Genomic DNA, 19,787 nt, shown 5'->3' with positions numbered 1-19,787 from the left:
AAATGTGGTCCCCTCTCCCGGCGCTTCCGGACACTTCCCTCCCCGTGGCGGGAGTTCCTCCCACAGGTTCCGGTTCGGCTTCTCCGTCCGGTAGACGCTGGAGCCATTGGTCCGGAAATCCCGCCATCCTATGCTCCTTCCAGAAACACCACATCCGCTTCCATCCGAAGGGAATCAACCCCCTGTGGTGTTTTTCGGAGGAATCCCGGTGGGACTGGACTTGATGCGGAGAACTGGGGTCTCATTGCTTGCTCCTGATATTTACTAATTGAAGGCGGGAGGAGAAGGGGATGGCAGAGGGTGAGATGGTTGGATGGCATCACCGACTGGATGGACATGAGCCAGAGCAAACTCCTGGAGTTGGTGATGGACAGGGAGGCCTGGCGTGCTGCAGTCCATGGGGTCGCAAAGAGTCGGACACGACTGAGCGACTGAACAGAACTGATATTTAGTAAACGTTGAGGTTGTTGCTGTTATGTTACCGTCTAGGTAATAAAAACTGCGGCTTACTGAGTGAAAATACTTGCCAAGCGTATAACATATTCCAGAAACTCTGTAGACTGTTAACCAATGAGGAAATTGAAACGTATTAAAGGATTTGTCCAAGAACAAGTAGCCAGTGAGTACAGGACTCTGTAGTGAAAGCTTCCCAGGTGGCTCGGTCGTAAATAATCAGCCTGCCAGTACAGGAGACATGGATTCCATCCCTGGGTGGGGAAGATCCCCTAGAGAAGGGAATAACAACTAACTCCAGTATTCCTGCCTGGGAAATCCCATGGACAGAGGAGCCTAACAGGCTACAGTCCATGGGGTCGCAGAAGAGTCGGACACCACTTAATGACTAAAGGACAACACGAGCGAAGCCAGGAGTCAGTCAATCCCAAAAACTCTTACTTTACATCTTGAACTTTTTCTAGAATACTAAAGTGTAAGAGGCTAACAATTTTTCTAACTTATTCAAACAAGGAAAATTTTATATCTACTGCTTTTATGTCTACTGTTTAATATCTACTGCTTCCTCTACTGTTTGCTCTTTTATAGCCTTTCCACGTTCAATCAGTTATGCATACTTGGGAAAGGACGTGGGTATTTATTTCACATCTAAGACTTCGTTTTGGCAACTGTTCATTAAGGTTTTATAATAAGCTGTAAACTTAGGTAATGATGAGTAAGACTTTTTCTGCCAATCACTTCGCTTGTATATCCATTTGCTGGTACTATGGATTTTCAATCATGGAGAATAGCATAGAGAAAAGAAATTGAGGTTATTAAGTTAAAGGTGTTTAAAAAGTAGCTCATTTATGTAGCTGTTCTGGTTTAGATATGGTACTTCCTACCGAAATGTAATGATGAGTGTGGTAAATCAGTTCCTAAAGCACCTTTCTAGTTATATATCTACCCATGTGTGCTTAGTCAATTTAGTCATGTTGAACTCTGCACCCCTATGGACTGTAGCCAGCCAGGCCCCTCTGTCCATGGGTTACTCTAGGCAAGAATACTGAAGTGGGTTGCCATGCCCTCCTCCAGGGGATCTTATCAACCCAGGGATCAAATCAGTGGTGCATCTCCTCATTGCAGGCGGATTCTTTGCCACTGAGCCACTGTGGAACCCCTATGCTGCTACTGCTGCTGCTAAGTCACTTCAGTCGTGTCCGACTCTGTGCAACCCCAGAGATGGCAGCCCACCAGACTCCCCCCGTCCCTGGGATTCTCCAGGCGAGAACACTGGAGTGGGTTGCCATTTCCTTCTCCAGTGTGTGAAAGTGAGAAGTGAAAGTGAAGTCGCCCAGTCCTGTCCAACTCTTCGCGACCCCATGGACTGCAGCCTACCAGGCTCCTCCATCCATGGGATTTTTCAGGCAAGAGTACTGGAGTAGGGTGCCATGGAACCCTTATATAATCCTATAATTCTACCTAAAATGTATTTCATGGAACACTAATGCCTTTTAGTACTTTCAGTATAGTGACTAATATGAAGCATTCTTTTTTTTTGATATATACTGACATACAACAATCTGTTAGTTCCAGGTTCACAGCATAATGATTTGATCTTTGTATACATTATAAAATGATTACTGCAGTAAATCATTCTAGATCATGTCTTTCTACTGATATTTAATTAATATTTAATTAAGACTGGGCCTACTTCTTATACATGACCATAAGTAAGGTAAAATAGTACATTTAAGATTTTTAAGAAACATAAAGGAGTAAATATTAACATAAGTTAAAAAGGATTCTCCTAGATGCTCCTTCCTTTACAATTATAGGGAAGCCGCTGGTGGCTCAGATGGTAAAGAATTGGCCAGCCTGCAATACAAGAGACCCAGGTTCAATTCCTGGGTCAGAAAGACCCCCCTGAAGAAGAGAATGGCAACTCACTCCAGTGTTCTTCCCTGGAGAATTCCACGGATAGAGGAGCATGCAGGCTACAGTCCATGGGGTCGCCAAGAGGTGGCTAACACTTAACTTGCAATTATTTTAAAAGTCCTTACTGTCATGTAATGTAATTGACACTGAAGTTACAGAGCATTTTTAAGGTACTCAGTCCAGTGTGGTAAACAGATATGTCAATTATATGCAGTAAAACTGAAAGAAAAAAAACCTAAAACAGTACATTGTATATGATCAGCAGCAAGTTTGTTCATATAATGGGACCATAGATATGAGGGAAGGTGAGTCACAGCACTAGAAAGCGATGATTGGAAAGGTGAAAGCGATGATCGAGGCCAACTTGAAGGTCACATCTGCCATGCAAAGGACTTTGTACTTTGTTTTGAACCCACAAAGACCATTTTTGTATCAGTTGCAGTTTGATTCCATTGGTGGCTCAGATGGTAAAGAATCCACCTGCAATGTGGGAAGTGAAGAGGAACTAAAAAGCCTCTTGATGAAAGTGAAAGAGGAGAGTGAAAAAGTTGGCTTAAAGCTCAACATTCAGAAAACGAAGATCATGGCATCTGGTCCCATCGCTTCATGGGAAATAGATGGGGAAACAGTGGAAACAGTGTCAGACTTTATTTTGGGGGGCTCCAAAATCACTGCAGATGGTGACTGCAGCCATGAAATTAAAAGATGCTTACTCCTTGGAAGAAAAGTTATGACCAACCTAGATAGCATATTCAAAAGCAGAGACATTACTTTGCCAACAAAGGTCCATCTAGTCAAGGCTATGGTTTTTCCAGTAGTCATGTATGGATGTGAGAGTTGGACTGTGAAGAAGGCTGAGCGCTGAAGAATTGATGCTTTTGAACTGTGGTGTTGGAGAAGACTCTTGAGAGTCCCTTGGACTGCAAGAAGATCCAACCAGTCCATTCTAAGGGAGATCAGTCCTGAGTGTTCTTTGGAAGGAATGATGCTAAAGCTGAAACTCCAGTACTTTGGCCACCTCATGCGAGGAGTTGACTCATTGGAAAAGACTCTGATGGTGGGAGGGATTGGGGGCAGGAGGAGAAGGGGACGACAGAGAATGAGATGGCTGGATGGCATCACTGACTCGATGGACGTGAATTTGAGTGAACTCTGGGAGTTGGTGATAGACAGGGAGGCCTGGCGTACTGGGATTCATGGGGTCACAAAGAGTCGGACACGACTGAGTGACTGAACTGAACTGAACTGACCTGGGTTCAATCCCTGGGTTGGGAAGACCCCCTGGAGAAGGGAACTACCCACTCCAGTATTCTTGCCTGGAGAATTCCACGGACAGAGGAGCCTGACAGGCTACAGTCCATGAGGTTGCAAAGAGACATGACTGAGTGACTTCCACAGTTTGATTACAAAAGCAAAACTACTATGATTGATATAGTATAAGAGATTAATTGTGGGGATTAGAGTTTCCATGACTGTGGGAGGCCTCTGGAACACTTCGCCTCTGTTACTGGACCTGATGCTAAAATGGTTCTAGATCAGCATATCTTGTAGTCAGGAACTGATGTGAAAGAACAAACTGAAACCCCCTAAGCACAAACTGGAACCCATCAGGACATACTGAATCCAACATTACCTCTCACTGCTTCTAAACTCAGCGACGTGCACAACCTTCAAAACAAAATGGTACCAGTCTCCATGGAGATGAACTCACCCCTGACCTAAGACTCAGAGCAGTTGTGTGTCAAGCTGCTACTCCAGCCTGGTGTCCTTCAGAACTGCTTCACTTCTATCTGCCAAACATCACATAAATTCATCTGGGAGACACAGTTCTAGCCTCTCTAAGAGTAATGGCCCAAGACAAATTCACCACAATTTATTATTCTTTGAGTGGCCAGATTCTACTCCAGAAATACATAGAAAGATAAATATTAAAAACTTTAACATAAATCAAAAGAGAAAATGAAAAGACAAAAATCCAATCTTGGCTATTATTCGGAAGTACTATCTGTTAATGACTGAATGTTTGTGTCCCCCAACTTCATATGTTGAAGCCCTAACCCCTAGTGTGACTGAATCTGGAGAAAGGACCTATGCTAAAGGTTAACTGAGGTCACGGGGTGGAGCCCTAATCCCATAGGCTGGTGCCATTATGAGAAGAGGAGGAGGCAGCAGCCCTCTTTCTCTCCCATAAGCCAGCATCTTGATCTTGGGCTTCTCCAAGAGTTCTTGAAATAAATTTCTGTTGCTTAAGCCACCCAGTCTATGGTATTTGTTTATTATGGCAGACTAAGTGAACAAAGACACCAGGAATACTTCTGAAAGACAGCCAAAGAGGAAGAAAAAATGAAGCATAAATATAAGAGACAAAATTATTTTTGGATAATAGAATTGTCAATCTAGAAAAATGATATTGAATAAGCTAAAATGCTACTAAAATTGAGTTCAGGAAGATGAACAATTTTGGATAAATATACAAAATCTATAGCTTTCTAATGTTGGAATGAAAAAATTAAGCCCACATAGATTAGAGACTTAAATATAAAAAGCAAAACTACAGTTTCTTAGAGGATAAGCAGTCTTAGCTAATACAACAAGAAAGAAAAGTATAAATGAGATACAATGATCAGGAAAGAAAAAGTAAATATTTCATTATTTGCAGATGAGATGTTTGTCCACATAGAAAATTTAGGGCAGTTATTACAGTGAAGAAAGTGTCCAGCAAGCTTGTTGAACATAAAGTCAATCAATAATGATCCCTTAAACCAACAATAATCAATTAGAAAGTGTAATAGAAAAATACTGACAATAGCAATAAAATTCAAAATACTCTGAACAAAGAAAAATATGTAATACCTTTATGGAGAAAAATTATAAAATTTATCAATGGGCATGAAAGACCTGAATAAATTGACACATGATGGTTCTACGCAAAACTACAAAGATGAAAACTATTCTCAAATTAATGCATAAATAACAATGTAAAGTCAGTTATAATCCTCATAGGACTCTGTGGAACTTTATAACCCAACTCTTCAAAGCCCTACAAGAAGATCTAGAACAGGCAAGATGATTCCAGAACACGATGGAAGGTTATATTAATCAGAGTGGGCTATCTGCTACAATCAACTCCTTCAGTATCTCAGAGGCCTAACACAGTGAAGTTTATCTCTCACTCGGGTAGGGTGGACTCTGCTCCATTTAGTCATCCAGAAAGGTAGGATTATCAGCCTCCATCATCCCAAAGACCACTTGAGTCCTCCACTGGATCTGCTGCCTCTAGCCAGAAGAAGACACTAAGGAAGAAGACACAGTCTCAGGGGAGACTTTTAGGCACCAGCTCTAGAAATGGTGAATGTCACCTCACAGCTCTGAAAGTGGCAAATATGGGTCCCACTTCACACAATATTAAAAATTTTAGTCTACTTAAATTTCTCCCTAAAAGAAAACTGGGCTTGCTGAACAAATAGCCATCTCTACCACAAAATATTGGCACTGCCAAATAGCATGCTTAAGAATAATTAGTAATTAATGAGAGTGATATTGACTGAGGAAAGCTAGATTAATAGGACAGAATAGAGAAGCCAGAGATAGACAGGAATTAAAAATTAGTGAAGAAAGAATGAGCTATTAAGTCTCAATGGAACAATCCCACATGGAAAACAAAAATATTAAAATCCTTACTTCAGAAATGGGCTTCCCTGGTGGCTCAGACGGTAAAGCGTCTGTCTGCAATGCTGGAGACCAGGGTTAGATCCCTGGGTCGGGAAGATCCCCTGGAGAAGGAAATGGCAACTCACTGCACTACTCTTGCCTGGAAAATCCCATGGACAGAGAATCCTGGTAGGCTACAGTCCATGGGTAGCAAAGAGTTGGACATGACCGAGCGACTTTACTTTACTTCAGAAACACACATAATAAATTCCACACAGATTAAGGATCTAATGTGTCAAATGTATCTTTAAAGTCCTTAGAAGAGAAATAAAACAGCTGCTGTGTCTCACAACCCCAGAGGGTACCATTCATGTTGTAATTAACTGATATTAGCTGATGTCCCCTAAAGTTATGCAGCACAGTGGTCTTGCTTATGATTAAATGTTAAGGAAAAGTTTACATAACAAGCCCTCGAAATAGAATTGTAAAAAGAAAATATGGGGACTTCCCTGGTGGTTCAATGGTTAAGACTCCATGCTCCCAATGTAAAGGGTGCAGGTTCGATCACTGGTCAGGGCACTAGAATCCCACATGCTGGGTGGAACAGCCAAAAATTTTTTTTAAAAAAAGAAAACATGGATACTTATCTTAGGCTCTCATTAACTAACTACCATAGACTGAGTGACTTAAACAGCAGACATTTATTTCTCACAATTCTGAAGGCTTAGAAATCCAAGATCAGTATACCAGCAGCCTGGGGTTCTTGGTGAGAGCCCCTTTTCCCTGGCTTGCAGGTGGCTCCTCTTTGCTGTCCTTTCCTCAATGTGATGCACGTTCATAGAGAGAGAAGTCTCTTTCCCTTCATCTTCTTATAAGGGCACTAATCCCATCACAAGAGTCCCAAGTTCATGAACTAATCTAAACCTAATTACGTCTCAAAGTCCGCACCTCCAGAACCATAACTTTGGGGGATTAGAGTTTCAGGTTTCAGCAATGAAAAAACAATGGACCATATTTGACTCTGAAGCCTAAGAATTTAATGTGAAGTGGAAAAAAACAATTTGAAGAACATATAAAATACAAAAGCAGAATTGTGAATTATTTATACAAGCTTAATATGTAAAATTATTTTTCAATAGAAAGATAAACATGAAATTCACGCTAGTGATTGCCTTGATAGGTGGAGGGACTGGATATGGTGCACAAAAGGTATACATTCTTATCTGAATATTTATTTCCCTTTATAAAGCAAATACTACTATGAAAAGTGTAATAATTTTTAATTTTACAGAATTTTACCCAGTTGCCCCACATTGCTTATTGAATAATTCACCTCTTTCCCCTTTCTATTTGAAATAACCCCCTTTAAGATACTAGTTCCCACAACTCAGCAGCAGCAAAAAGAAACAGATTTAAAAAGAGACAAAGGAGTTGAAGAGACATTTATCCAAAGAAGATATGCAAGTGGCCAATGAGCACTTGAAACGATGTTCAACATCACTAATCAATAAGGGAATGCAAATCAAGGTCACAGTGAGATACCACTTGACATCTATTAGAATGGCTATTATCAAAAAACAGAAGATAGCAATTTTGGGAGGATGTTGAGAAGTTGGAACCATTGTGCACTGCTGATAGAAATGTAAAATAGTGCACCAGCTCTGGAAAACAGTATGGCAGTTCCTCAAGCAATTAAATATAGAACTGCCAGGGACTTTCCTGGTGGTCTCTGGTTCAACGCTGCACGTTCATTGCAGGTTCAGGTTCAGTCCCTGGGCAGGGAACTAAGACCCTGAAAGACGTGTGTGTGTTTAGTCGCTCAGTTATGTCTGACTTTGCGACCCTTCAAACTGTAGTCCACTAGGTTCCTCTGTCCACAGGATTTTTCAGGCAAGAAAACTGGAGTGGGTTGCCATTTCCTCCTTCAGGAGATCTTCCTGACCCAGGGATCAAACCAGCATCTCCTGTGTCTTCCGTATTGTAGGTAGATCCTGTACCAACTGAGCCATCTGGGAAGCCCAGAAATTGAGACCAAATCTCTCTCTCTCTCTCTCTCTTTATATTAGAACACACATATATATTAGAATTATCATATGACCTAGCATTTCACTTCTGGGCTTCTATTCAAAAGTATCAAAAGCAGAAACCCAGACATGTATTTGTTCAATCATGTTTATAACAAAACTAGTGACAATAACGGAAAGGTGGATCCAAGTGTCCATGAACAGATAAGTGGAAAAATAATATGTGGAATATACACACAGTGGAATATGATAAATAAAGGAAATTCTGATGCATGCTACATGGATAAACGTTGAATATGTTGTGGTAAATGAAAATAGCCAGTCACAGAAGGAAAAATATTATACATCCATGAGGTACAACAGTCAAATTAGTTTAGACAGAAAGCAACTGCTGGTTGCCCGAGGCTGGGTGGAGAGGTGAATGGGAAACTATTATTTAATGGGAACAAAACTTCACTTTGAAAGAATGACATAGTTCTGGAGATGCACGCAGGTGATGGTTGTACATTAGCATTGTGAATATACTTAACAGTACTAAACTGTACACTTAAATTGGTAAATTTTGTGTTACTTATATATTTTGTCACAATAAAAACTCAACTTTATAAGTTGTACGCCCTTGGAAATTCTGAAAACTGGAAAAATGGAGAAATACTACTTCACAGAAATGAATTTTGCAAGGCAAATCTTTTTTTTTTTTTTGAGAATTCAAGCCTTTCTATTTATTTCAGCAAAGCCAAATCCAGTAAACTGTTTTCATCCAGGATTAATCAGAACTAAAAGGTTGGACTGTTTTTCTCTCCATAATAGGCCAGTGTGTTTTAGATGAGTAAATGGATACCCTGGAGGAGGAAATGGCAACCCACTCCAGTCTTCTTGCCAAGATAATCCCATGGACAGAGCAGTCTGGTGAGACTGTAGCGTGCATGCTTAGTCACAGAAAGAGTCCGACATGACTGAGCATGCACCCATGTGCATACATAAGCAAACAGAGCAACCAACAAGCAAATACAAAGTTTCATTATATTTGAGGGCTTCTTTCTGGATTTCCTGTTTTTGTCTCTTCATGTGCCATTACCAAGCCATTTAAATTACAGCAGCATCTAAATATGTTTTAATAATATATAGCACTAGATTTCCTTATGTAAAAAACTATTCACTGCAAGGTTGTGGTGATAAAGTTTCAAGACACTTTAAATGTCCTTCCACATGGAACTGAGTGAATAATTATGGCCCATCCATTCAGTGAAATACCATAAAGTATGATGGGACAGTTTTAATGTATGATATAGCAAGATCTTCATGTTATGTTTAAATAAACAGAAAAGCAGGAAGATAGAACACCATGTACAATTTAGGTAACAAAAAATTGTTTTTATGTGCATAGAAGATCTACAAGGTCTATAAGAAATTGATAACATTTGTTGCCTCGGAGGCTGGTTGCTGGGACTCAGGTGGGATTCTCAGTGCATAATTTTTTTTAATATTTCTTTATTTGGCTGCACTGGGCCTTAGTCGTGGCAAATGGGCTCTTAGATCTTTGTTGTAACACACAAACTGTTAGTTTCAGCATGTGGAATCTAGTTCCATTACCAGGGATGGAATACAGGCCTCCTGCATTGGGAGCATGGAGTCTTAGCCACAGGACCACCAGGGAAGTCCCATGTGAAATTTTTTAAAAATTATTTTTCTCTATCCACTTTTAAAATAAAATATAAGATGCTTAGTGCTTAGTCACTCAACCCTGTGGACTGTACCCCCTCCTCTCTCTATGGGGATTATCCTGGCAAGAACACTGGAGTGGGTTGCCATGCCCTCCTCCAGGGGATCTTCCCAACCCAGGGATTGAACCCAGGTCTCCTGTGTTGCAGGCAGATTCTTTACCAACTGAGCCACCAGAGAAGCCCAAAATATAATATACATACAGTAAACTGTGCAAAGCACACTACTTTTAAGAGTAAGTTTGAGCTTCCCTGATGTCTCAATGGTACTGGGTTTGCCTGCCAATGAAGAGACACGGGTTGGATCCCTGATTTGGGCAGATCCCACATGCTGCTCAGCAACGAAGCCTGTGCGCCACAACTACTGAGCCCATGTGCCCTGGAGCCTGTGCTCACCAACAAGAGAAGTCACCACAATGAGAAGCCTGCACAGCGCAACTGAAGAGTAGCCCCTGCTCACTGGAACTAGAGAAAAGCCTGGGCAGTAATGAAGACTTGGTGCAACCAAAAATAAATTAATTAATTACATCAAGAGTGTGGTTTGATGATTTTTATTTCCCTATGCACCCCTGTAACCTCCAACCAGATGGTAAATAGATGTAGAATATTCCTGGTGCCCCAGAAGATTTCTTCATGTTCCTTTCCAGCCCATCCCTTATAACAACTAACTACAATTCTGAATTTTGTCATCATCCATGACTTTAGAAATGAAATCATACCCACTGTACTTTTTTTTTTTTTTCAGCACTGTGGGGCATGTGAGATCTTAGGTCCCCGACCCAGAATTGAACCCATGCCCTATGCCTTGGAAGCATGAAGTCTTAACCACTGAACCACCAGGGAAGTCCCACCACAATGTACTCTTTATGTCTGATTAATTTCACTTGATAAAACATCTTTCATCTCTGAGAGTACACCTAGTTATTCAGTCATCGGTGTTCCTGCATTTATCACTAGTTTGGTCCTTTTACTGCTGCATGTATTCATTATATGAATATACCACCATTTATTTCTCCTTTCTCTTATTTATGGCTTTTGTGTGGTTTCCATTTTTTGGCTATTATGAATGAAGTTGCTCTGAACATAAACCTAGAAGTGAATTGCTGGACCTTAAGGAGGGGTTTATTTAGGTTTAACAGGTATTGCCAAACAGTTTTCCAAAGTGACAGTCCCTTTTTACACTTGTGTATTCATATATACCCATGTGTATGTGTGTGTGTGCTAGATGTAATATGCCACCGCTGGGTACTGTTGGTCTTTCTTGAAGGGGGAGCGTCTGGCCTCTTTCACTTAGGAAAACGCATCTGAGATTCATCTTTGACTTTGTGTGTATAGTATTACACGTTACATCATTACATATTATTCATAAACCGATTTGTTTATCCAGTTTATTCAGTAACTGACTGAAGGACATTTGAGTTGTTACCAACATTTTTTTTTTTTTTTACTATAAACATTCATACGGTTTTTGTGCAAACATAAGTTTTTGTTTTTCTCAGGTAAATATCTAGGGGTTGGCTTGCTAGGTTATTTATTAAGTATATATATGTTTGGCTTTATAAAACTTTATGTTTTCCAAAATGGATGCACCATTTTGAATATATGCAAGCCCAGTTGTTCTACATTGTGAGTAGCAGTTGCTATTGTCAGGATTTTTTATTTTAGCCTTTCTAATGGGTGTGTAGTACAATCTTTTAAATTTTACACTACATCCTGGTGGTTTCTCTTATTATAGTTTTAAGCTGCATTTCCTTGGTAAATATTGAGTTGAGTGCCTTTTCATATATTTATTGGAATGCTGTTGTCTTTTTTTTTTTCCAGTTGTCCTCTTTTATCCATTTCTTTTTTTGCATTGTCTTTTTTTTTCTTCATTGACTTGGAGGAGTTTTCTTGTTTTGTTTTAATATAGTCCAAATATAAGTCCTCTGTTAAATGTATGCATTGTAGCTTATCTTTTCACTTTCTTAATAGTATCTTTTCATGAGCAGTGTATTAATTTTAATGGTGGCTCTAGTAGGTTCACTAATGGCCCCCTCAAAGATGTCCGTGTCCTAATCCCTGAAAACTGTGTGTATTGTTAAGGTAATATGTTATATTACCACCTAAGCATGGCAAAAGGGACTTTGCCTATGTTATCAAGTCAAGAATCTTGAAAAGAGAAGATTATCTTGGATTATCTATGTGGGACATATGTAGTCACAGGGTCCTTAGAGGAGGCAGGTTGATGGTCAGAGTCAGAGAGAAGGGGTTGTGATGACAGAAGCAGAGTCAGAGAGAGCTTTGAGGATGCTGTGCTGCTGACTTGAAGATGGAAGAAGTAGCCATAGCCTAGGGATGCAGGTAGCCTCTTGGAGCTGGAAAAGGCAAGGTAATCCATTCTCCTCTAGTGCCTCTGGAAGGAAAAAAGCCTACTGGTATCTTAATTTGAAACAAGCAAGACCTCTGATCTCCAGAGTTGTAAGATGATAAAATAGTGTTGTTTTAAGTCATTAAATTTGTTGTAATTTTTTTTACAGCAGCAATAGGAAATGAGTACAATGACTTAGCTTTTCATTTTATTAAAAAGCAGTTATACACAAAATAAAACAAAAAACCTAATACAAGTGATTTATCTTTTTTTCTTTTCCTTTTTGTTAGTGCTTATTGTATTCTGGTTAAGAAATCTTTGCCTGCCCCAAGCTTGTGAAGTTACTCTGTGTTTTCTTGAAGAAGCACATTGCTTTACCTTTTACATTTGGAAAGTGATATATCCTAAATATTGTTCATGGGGTTTTCAAGATAAGAATACTGAAGTGGTTTGCCATTTCCTTATTTGTCATTTCCACAGGATAATCATACGGGATTTGATTTAGGTCATGCCTGAATGGTCTAGTGGTTTTCTCTACTGTCTTCAATTTAAGTCTGAATTTGGCAATAAGGAGTTCATGGTCTGAGCCACAGTCAGCTCCCGGTCTTGTTTTTGCTAAATGTATAGAGCTTCTCTATCTTTAGCTTGGAAGAAAAGTTATGACCAACCTAGACAGCATATTAAAAAGCAGAGACATTGCTTTGCCAACAAAGGTCCATCTAGTCAAAGCTGTGATTTTTTCCAGTAGTCATGTATGGATGTAAGAGTTGGCCTATAAAGAAAGCTGAGCACTGAAGAATTGATGCTTTTGAACTGTGGCATTGGAGAAGACTCTTGAGAGTCCCTTGGGTTGCAAGGAGATCCAACCAGTCCATCCTAAAGGAGATCAGTCCTGAATATTCATTGGAAGGACTGATGCTGAAGCTGAAACTCCAATACTTCGGCCACCTGATGAAAAACTGGCTCATTGGAAAAGACCCTGATGCTGGGAAAGATTTAAGGCGGGAGGAGAAGGGCATGACAGAATGAGATGGTTGGATGGCATTACCAACTCAATGGACATGAGTTTGAGTAAACTCAGGGAGTTGGTGATGGACAGAGAGGCCTGGCGTGCTGCAGTCCATGGGGTCACAAAGAGTCAAACACGACTGAGTGAATGAACTGAACTGATATCCTAAATAAATTTTGGAGTATTGTGTGTAGACTCAATGTTCATTTGAGAAAAAGTAGCCAATGGCTCCAGTACATTTATTGGGAAAAAAAGGATCCTTTCTCCTTTTGAATTTCATTGGCACTTTTGTTATAAATTAAGTTTCTGTGTATGTTAGTGTCTCTTCCAAAGAACTATTTGTAAGTTCTTCACCAAGTCCACTTGGACCTAATTTCTGTAGTTTTTAAGTCAGTCTTGAAATTTGATAGTGTATGTCCTCTAACTTCATTCTTCTTTTGTCTTGGTTGTACTAGGGCCTTGCATTAAGACAAGTTTTATAATAACCTTGTCAATTTTTCCAAAAAACTGTAGGATTTTAACTAGGATTGCACAGCGTAAATTGCTTTGACATAGCAATTCAGATCCTTTACTTTGAAAGTGAAAGTGAAGTTGCTCAGTCGTGTCCCACTCTTTGTGACACCATGGACTGTAGCCTACCAGGCTCCTCCATCCGTGGGATTCTCCAGGCAAGAGTACTGGAGTGGGTTGCCATTTCCTTCTCCAGGAGATCTTCCCAACCCAGGGATTGAACCCGGGTCTTCTACATTGCAGGCAGACGCTTTATCATCTGAGCCACCAGGGAAGCTCATACATGCAATAATCTCACATTAAAAAAAGGTATTCATTTTAGAAAAATTATATGAAAATATAAAAGTATACAGACTTAAAAGAAGATTAAATTATAAAGTTATCTGCATTCCAAAAGAATCCCAATAATTTATGAATTAATTTGAGAGGCTTCTGTTACAAGCACATTCTCCCGAGTGAAAATTAACAAATTTCCATGTTATCACTGTGCAGAGAATCACCTCTTTTATAAGAGTACTGGCATGAGTTCATACATAAGTAAAATGCTATTTAACTTAATTAGTACATGAAAGTGAAAGTGTTAGTTGCTCAGTTGTGTCTGACTCTTTGGGACCCCATGGACTGTAGCGCACCAGGCACCTCTGTCCGTGGGATTCTCTAGGCAAGAATACTGGAATGGGTTGCCACTCCCTTCTCTAGGGGATCTCCCCAACCTAGGGATGGAACCTGGGTCTCCTGCATTGCAGGTGGTTTCTTTATGAACTGAGCCATCAAGGAAGCCCTGTTAGTACATACATTTAAAGAAAACATGGCAAAACACCAGAACTTACTGGAAAAAGAAATAGTTGGCTTCACAACTCAGACATTACACTGAAAAAAATTCCAACAGACCAAACACTTAAATCCCACCCCTTACTCCCAACTCAGTGTAATTTTTTTTTAATTCTTAAATAAATCTTGAAAAAAGCTTTTTGCTAATAAGTAGTACACAAAACCTAGAAGTTAATAGACAACAAAATGTTTGATAAATTCAAAATCTTATAAATTTGTTTTTAATATAACAAAAACTATCCATGTAAGATTAAAAAAATGACTGACTGGAAAACAGTACCTGAAATGTATCATAAAGAACTCATTTCCCTAATATAAAAATGAATTTTATACAAATTGGAAAAACAAAAAAATTGAATAGAAAAAAGGACAAAGAATAGAAATTGCAAATGGTTAAGAAAATGTACACAGTCACAGAACAGAAGGAATTAAAGTCATCCTAAGATACTGCTTTTTACCCTAGCAGAATGGCAAAAATAAAAGTCTGTCAAAGGTGCTGGAAAAGGTGTATGTCAACCAGTATTCTCATCTAATCAGCCACTTAGAGTGTAAGATGACAGAATCTCAAACGGTAGTATGAAAATATCAAAAGTAGAAACGCACACATCCCAGGAAACAATGGTTCTTCTAGGACTTTATCTTACATACATATGTGCAAACACACACATACACACCTGTAATAAATGGTGGATACACACACCTGTAATAAATGGTGGTACTATGAAACAGTGGAGTATTCTGCAGCTAGAAAAGAGAATTATAAATCTTATAGACTCATTACTGCAGATGGTGACTGCAGCCATGAAATTAAAAGACGCTTACTCCTTGGAAGAAAAGTTATGACCAACCTAGGTAGCGTATTGAAAAGCAGAGACATTTCTTTGCCAACAAAGGTCCGTCTAGTCAAGGCTATGGTTTTTCCAGTGGTCATGTATGGATGTGAGAGTTGGACTGTGAAGAAAGCTGAGCGCCAAATAATTGATGCTTTTGAACTGTGGTGTTGGAGAAGACTCTTGAGAGTCCTTTGGACTGCAAGGACATCCAACCAGTCCATTCTAAAGGAGATCAGCCCTGGGTGTTCTTTGGAAGGAATGATGCTAAAGCTGAAACTCCAATACTTTGGCCACCCCATGTGAAGAGTTGACTTACTGGAAAAGACTCTACTTTAGCTAAATTTATTCTATTAAATCTTTGAATAAATTTTTTCTGCTCTGTTAATAACTGTGATTTTTTAAAATTTATGACAAGAAGTTTATGATAATAACACATGCTTAGTAAAGAATCATATTTGTTTAATTTAGTGGAAGGAGAAAATGATTTTCAAACTGTGGGTTATGATTCAGTAATGGATCATAAAATCAATTTAATAATCCTTACCAGCATTAAATAAATTGAATTAGAATAGGAAAAATCAGAATACTATAATTAGTTTGGTGAAACTTTTATACCAGCATGTATATATATATCTCTCTATATATTGGTTCACATTATATAATATTATTTTTTATTTTGAGTTGTGTCAAAAGATACTGAAAACCCATGACTACAGTATGGTACTGTGTTTTACAGTTTTTTCCCAGAAATCCTAATTTAGTCTTAAAAGAAATATTGCTTTGTTACAGACTATCATTATAAGGGAGACTAATTTTTTAAAATAAAAATACAAGGTTAGTATACTCAATTACCCTATGAGGGATCACTTCATTGATTAGACTTTCTATGAACGATAAATATTTTAAGAGATGGTTTTAACTGGAAAGTAGAAGGACCTCTAATCTAAAAGTCAGAGAACTTGACTACTATTTTCAGGGCTGTTAGCTAAATCTCTTAACTTGCATAAACTTGAATTTACTTTTTTGGTAACGATAGAAAAAAGCTTTAGGTCATTCATCTCTCAGAGTTGTAAGCATTAAAGAAGTCTTACAGGACTTTGAAACAGTAAAGTGGCGTCACCTGTCCAATCATTCTCAGATGTGTTTTTGAAATGTTGCAGTGTATGGAAATGTTTAGTGATTTCCTTGGTTAAATCTGGCTCATGTAGAGACCAAATTAAAGAATATCAAATTTCAACGACTTGGATTAAATGATGTGTAGATTAATGATAAGTAGTAAAGAAAGACTATTACATCTATCTTGGATTATTGTGTAGAGTATTTCATTTATTGATTTATGGACCTTAGAATCGTTGATTTGGGGAACTCCCTGGTGGTCCATTGGTCAGGACTTAGCACTTCCAGTACTGGCCTGAGTTCAGTCTGGTTGGGGAACTAACATCCTGCAAGCTGCATGGTCAAAAAAAAAAAAATCTGGTGACCAGGAGTAGTTACCTCTTTCAGATGGGAGACATGAATTTTCCTTGTAGAGCGCTGAATATGTTACGGCCCCTAGGAAAGGAAATATCCAATAAATACCTACTGATGGGTCAATTTTTAAGCATTCGGTTGTCATGTTATTCTTATAGTTACTGTGGTTCTAAATGACCTCACAGAGAGATGAAACGATGACTTTTAAGTGACTGTTAGTTTGTTTTTCAGCCTTTGGACAAAATTGTTCATAGTCCATTATATTAAAAGCATTTTAATGTTTCTCTTGAAATATGTTCTTTAAGACTATTTTAAAGCAGTTGAAGATTTTTGAAAAAGCAAAATGATCTTACACTATGTAGAGAACCTGTACAAAACTTCAAAAGTGTAGGGACGCACACACACATTATCCTGAAGAACGAGAGATTAGGACGTGATACCAGTAAAAAGTATTACGTTTGTTTTTATTTTTAAAAATTAAAAAAAATTTAATTGAAATATTGTTGATTTACGGCTTCCCTGGTGGTTCAGTGGTAAAGAATCTGCCTGCAATGCAGAAGACCCGGGTTTGATCCCTGGGTTGGGAAGATCCTGTGGAGGGCATGGCAACCCACTCCCCACAGACAGAGGAGTCTGACAGGTTAGGTCCAGAGTTGCAAAGCGTCGGACACGACTGAAGCCACTTAGCAGCAGTAGCAAAGCTGATTTACAGTATTATCTTAGTTTTGTAACCAAGCAAAGGGCTTGTGTGCTCATGGCTCAGAAAGTCAAGTTTACAGCAAAGCAAGGATTTATTGCAGGGCACCAAGCCAGGTGAATGGGAGATGAGCCTCAGATCAAATGGCTCAGATGAGCCAGCTTAGTCTTTGAGTTACAGGTGTTCTAAAGGGGAGGAACAAAGAAACTGGGATTACTCATTGCTCTGTGACGTTTCTGTATTCGTGATTTTAGGAGTCAGAATCTCTCATTTATGAGTTTCTGGCCAGGTGACTCTGTAATCTGTGAGCTCAACTTGCCCTAGTGAAACAACCTGAGTTTGTACCTTAATAGTGACACCTGTAACAGTGATGTTAGTGCATCATTAAGCATGTTATCAAAAGCTTTTGCACAGCAAAGGAAACTATAAGCAAGGTGAAAAGATAACCCTCAGAATGGGAGAAAATAATAGTAAATGAAACAACTGACAAAGGATTAATTTTCAAAATATACAAGCAGCTCATACAACTCAATATCAGAAAAACAAACAACACAATCAAAAAGTGAGAAAAAGACCTAAACAGACATTTTTCCAAAGAAGACATACAGATGGCTAACAAACACATGAAAAGCTGCTCATCATCGCTCATTATCAGAGAAATGCAAATCAAAACTGCAATAAGATATCACCTTACAACTGGTCAAAATAGCCCTCATCAAAAAGCCTACAAACAACAAATGCTGGAGAAGGTGTAGAGAAAAGGGAAAACTCTTGCACTGTTGGTGGCAATGTAAATTGATACAGCCACTGTGGAAGATGGTATGGAGATTCCTTAAAAAACTAGGATTAAAACTATCATCAGTTCAGTTCAGTCGCTCAGTCGTGTCTGACTCTTTGCAACCCCATGAATCGCAACACGCCAGGCCTCCCTGTCCATCACCATCTCCCGGAGTTCACTCAAACTCACATCCATCGAGTCGGTGATGCCATCCAGCCATCTCATCCTTGGTCGTCCCCTTCTCCTCCTGCCCCCAATCGCTCCCACCATCAGAGTCTTTTCCAACGAGTCAACTCTTCACATGAGGTGGCCAAAATACTGGAGTTTCAGCTTTAACATCACTCCTTCCAAAGAAATCCCAGGACTGATCTCCTTCAGAATGGACTGGTTGGATCTCCTTGCAGTCCAAGGGACTCTCAAGAGTCTTCTCCAACACCACAGTTCAAAAGCATCAATTATTTGGCACTCAGCTTTCTTCACAGTCCAACTCTCACATCCATACATGACCACTGGAAAAACCATAGCCTTGACTAGACGGACCTTTGTTGGCAAAGAAATGTCTCTGCTTTTCAATATGCTATCTAAGTTGGTCATAACTTTTCTTCCAAGGAGTAAGCGTCTTTTAATTTCATGGCTGCAGTCACCATCTGCAGGGATTTTGGAGCCCCCCAAAATAAAGTCTGACACTGTTTCCACTGTTTCCCCATCTATTTCCCATGAAGTGATGGAACCAGATGCCATGATCTTTGTTTTCTGAATGTTGAGCTTTAAGCCAACTTTTTCACTCTCCTCTTTCACTTTCATCAAGAGGCTTTTTATCTCCTCTTCACTTTCTGCCATAAGGGTGGTGTCATCTGCATATCTGAGGTTATTGATATTTCTCCTGGCAATCTTGATTCCAGCTTGTGCTTCTTCCAGCCCAGCGTTTCTCATGATATACTCTGCATATAAGCTAAATGAGCAGGGTGACAATATATAGCCTTGATGTACTCCTTTTTCTATTTGGAACCAGTCTGTTGTTCCATGTCCAGTTCTGACTGTTGCTTCCTGACCTGCATATAGATTTCTCAGGAGGCAGGTCAGGTGGTCTGGTATTCCCATCTCTTGGAGAATTTTCCACAGTTTATTGTGATCCACACAGTCAAAGGCTTTGGCATAGTCAATAAAGCAGAAATAGATGTTTTTCTGGAACTCTCTTGCTTTTTCCATGATCCAGTGGATGTGGCAATTTGATCTCTGGTTCCTCTGCCTTTTCTAAAACCAGCTTGAACGTCTGGAAGTTCACGGTTCACATATTGCTGAAGTCTGGCTTGGAGAATTTTGAGCATTACTTTACTAGCGTGTGAGATGAGTGCAATTGTGCAGTAGTTTGAGCATTCTTTGGCAAAAAACTATCATATGACCCAGCAATCCCACTCCTAGGCATATACCCTGAGGAAACCAAAATTGAAAGAGACGCATGTATCTCATTGTTCATTGCAGCACTATTTACAATAGCTAGAACATGGAAGCGACCTAGATGTTCACCTACAGATAAATGGATAAA

This window comes from Oryx dammah, unplaced genomic scaffold (assembly GCF_014754425.2).
Source record: "Oryx dammah isolate SB20612 unplaced genomic scaffold, SCBI_Odam_1.1 HiC_scaffold_10, whole genome shotgun sequence".
NCBI lineage: Eukaryota > Metazoa > Chordata > Mammalia > Artiodactyla > Bovidae > Oryx > Oryx dammah.
The sequence above is the reverse complement of the archived record's forward strand: the minus strand, read 5'-3'. Positions refer to the sequence as shown.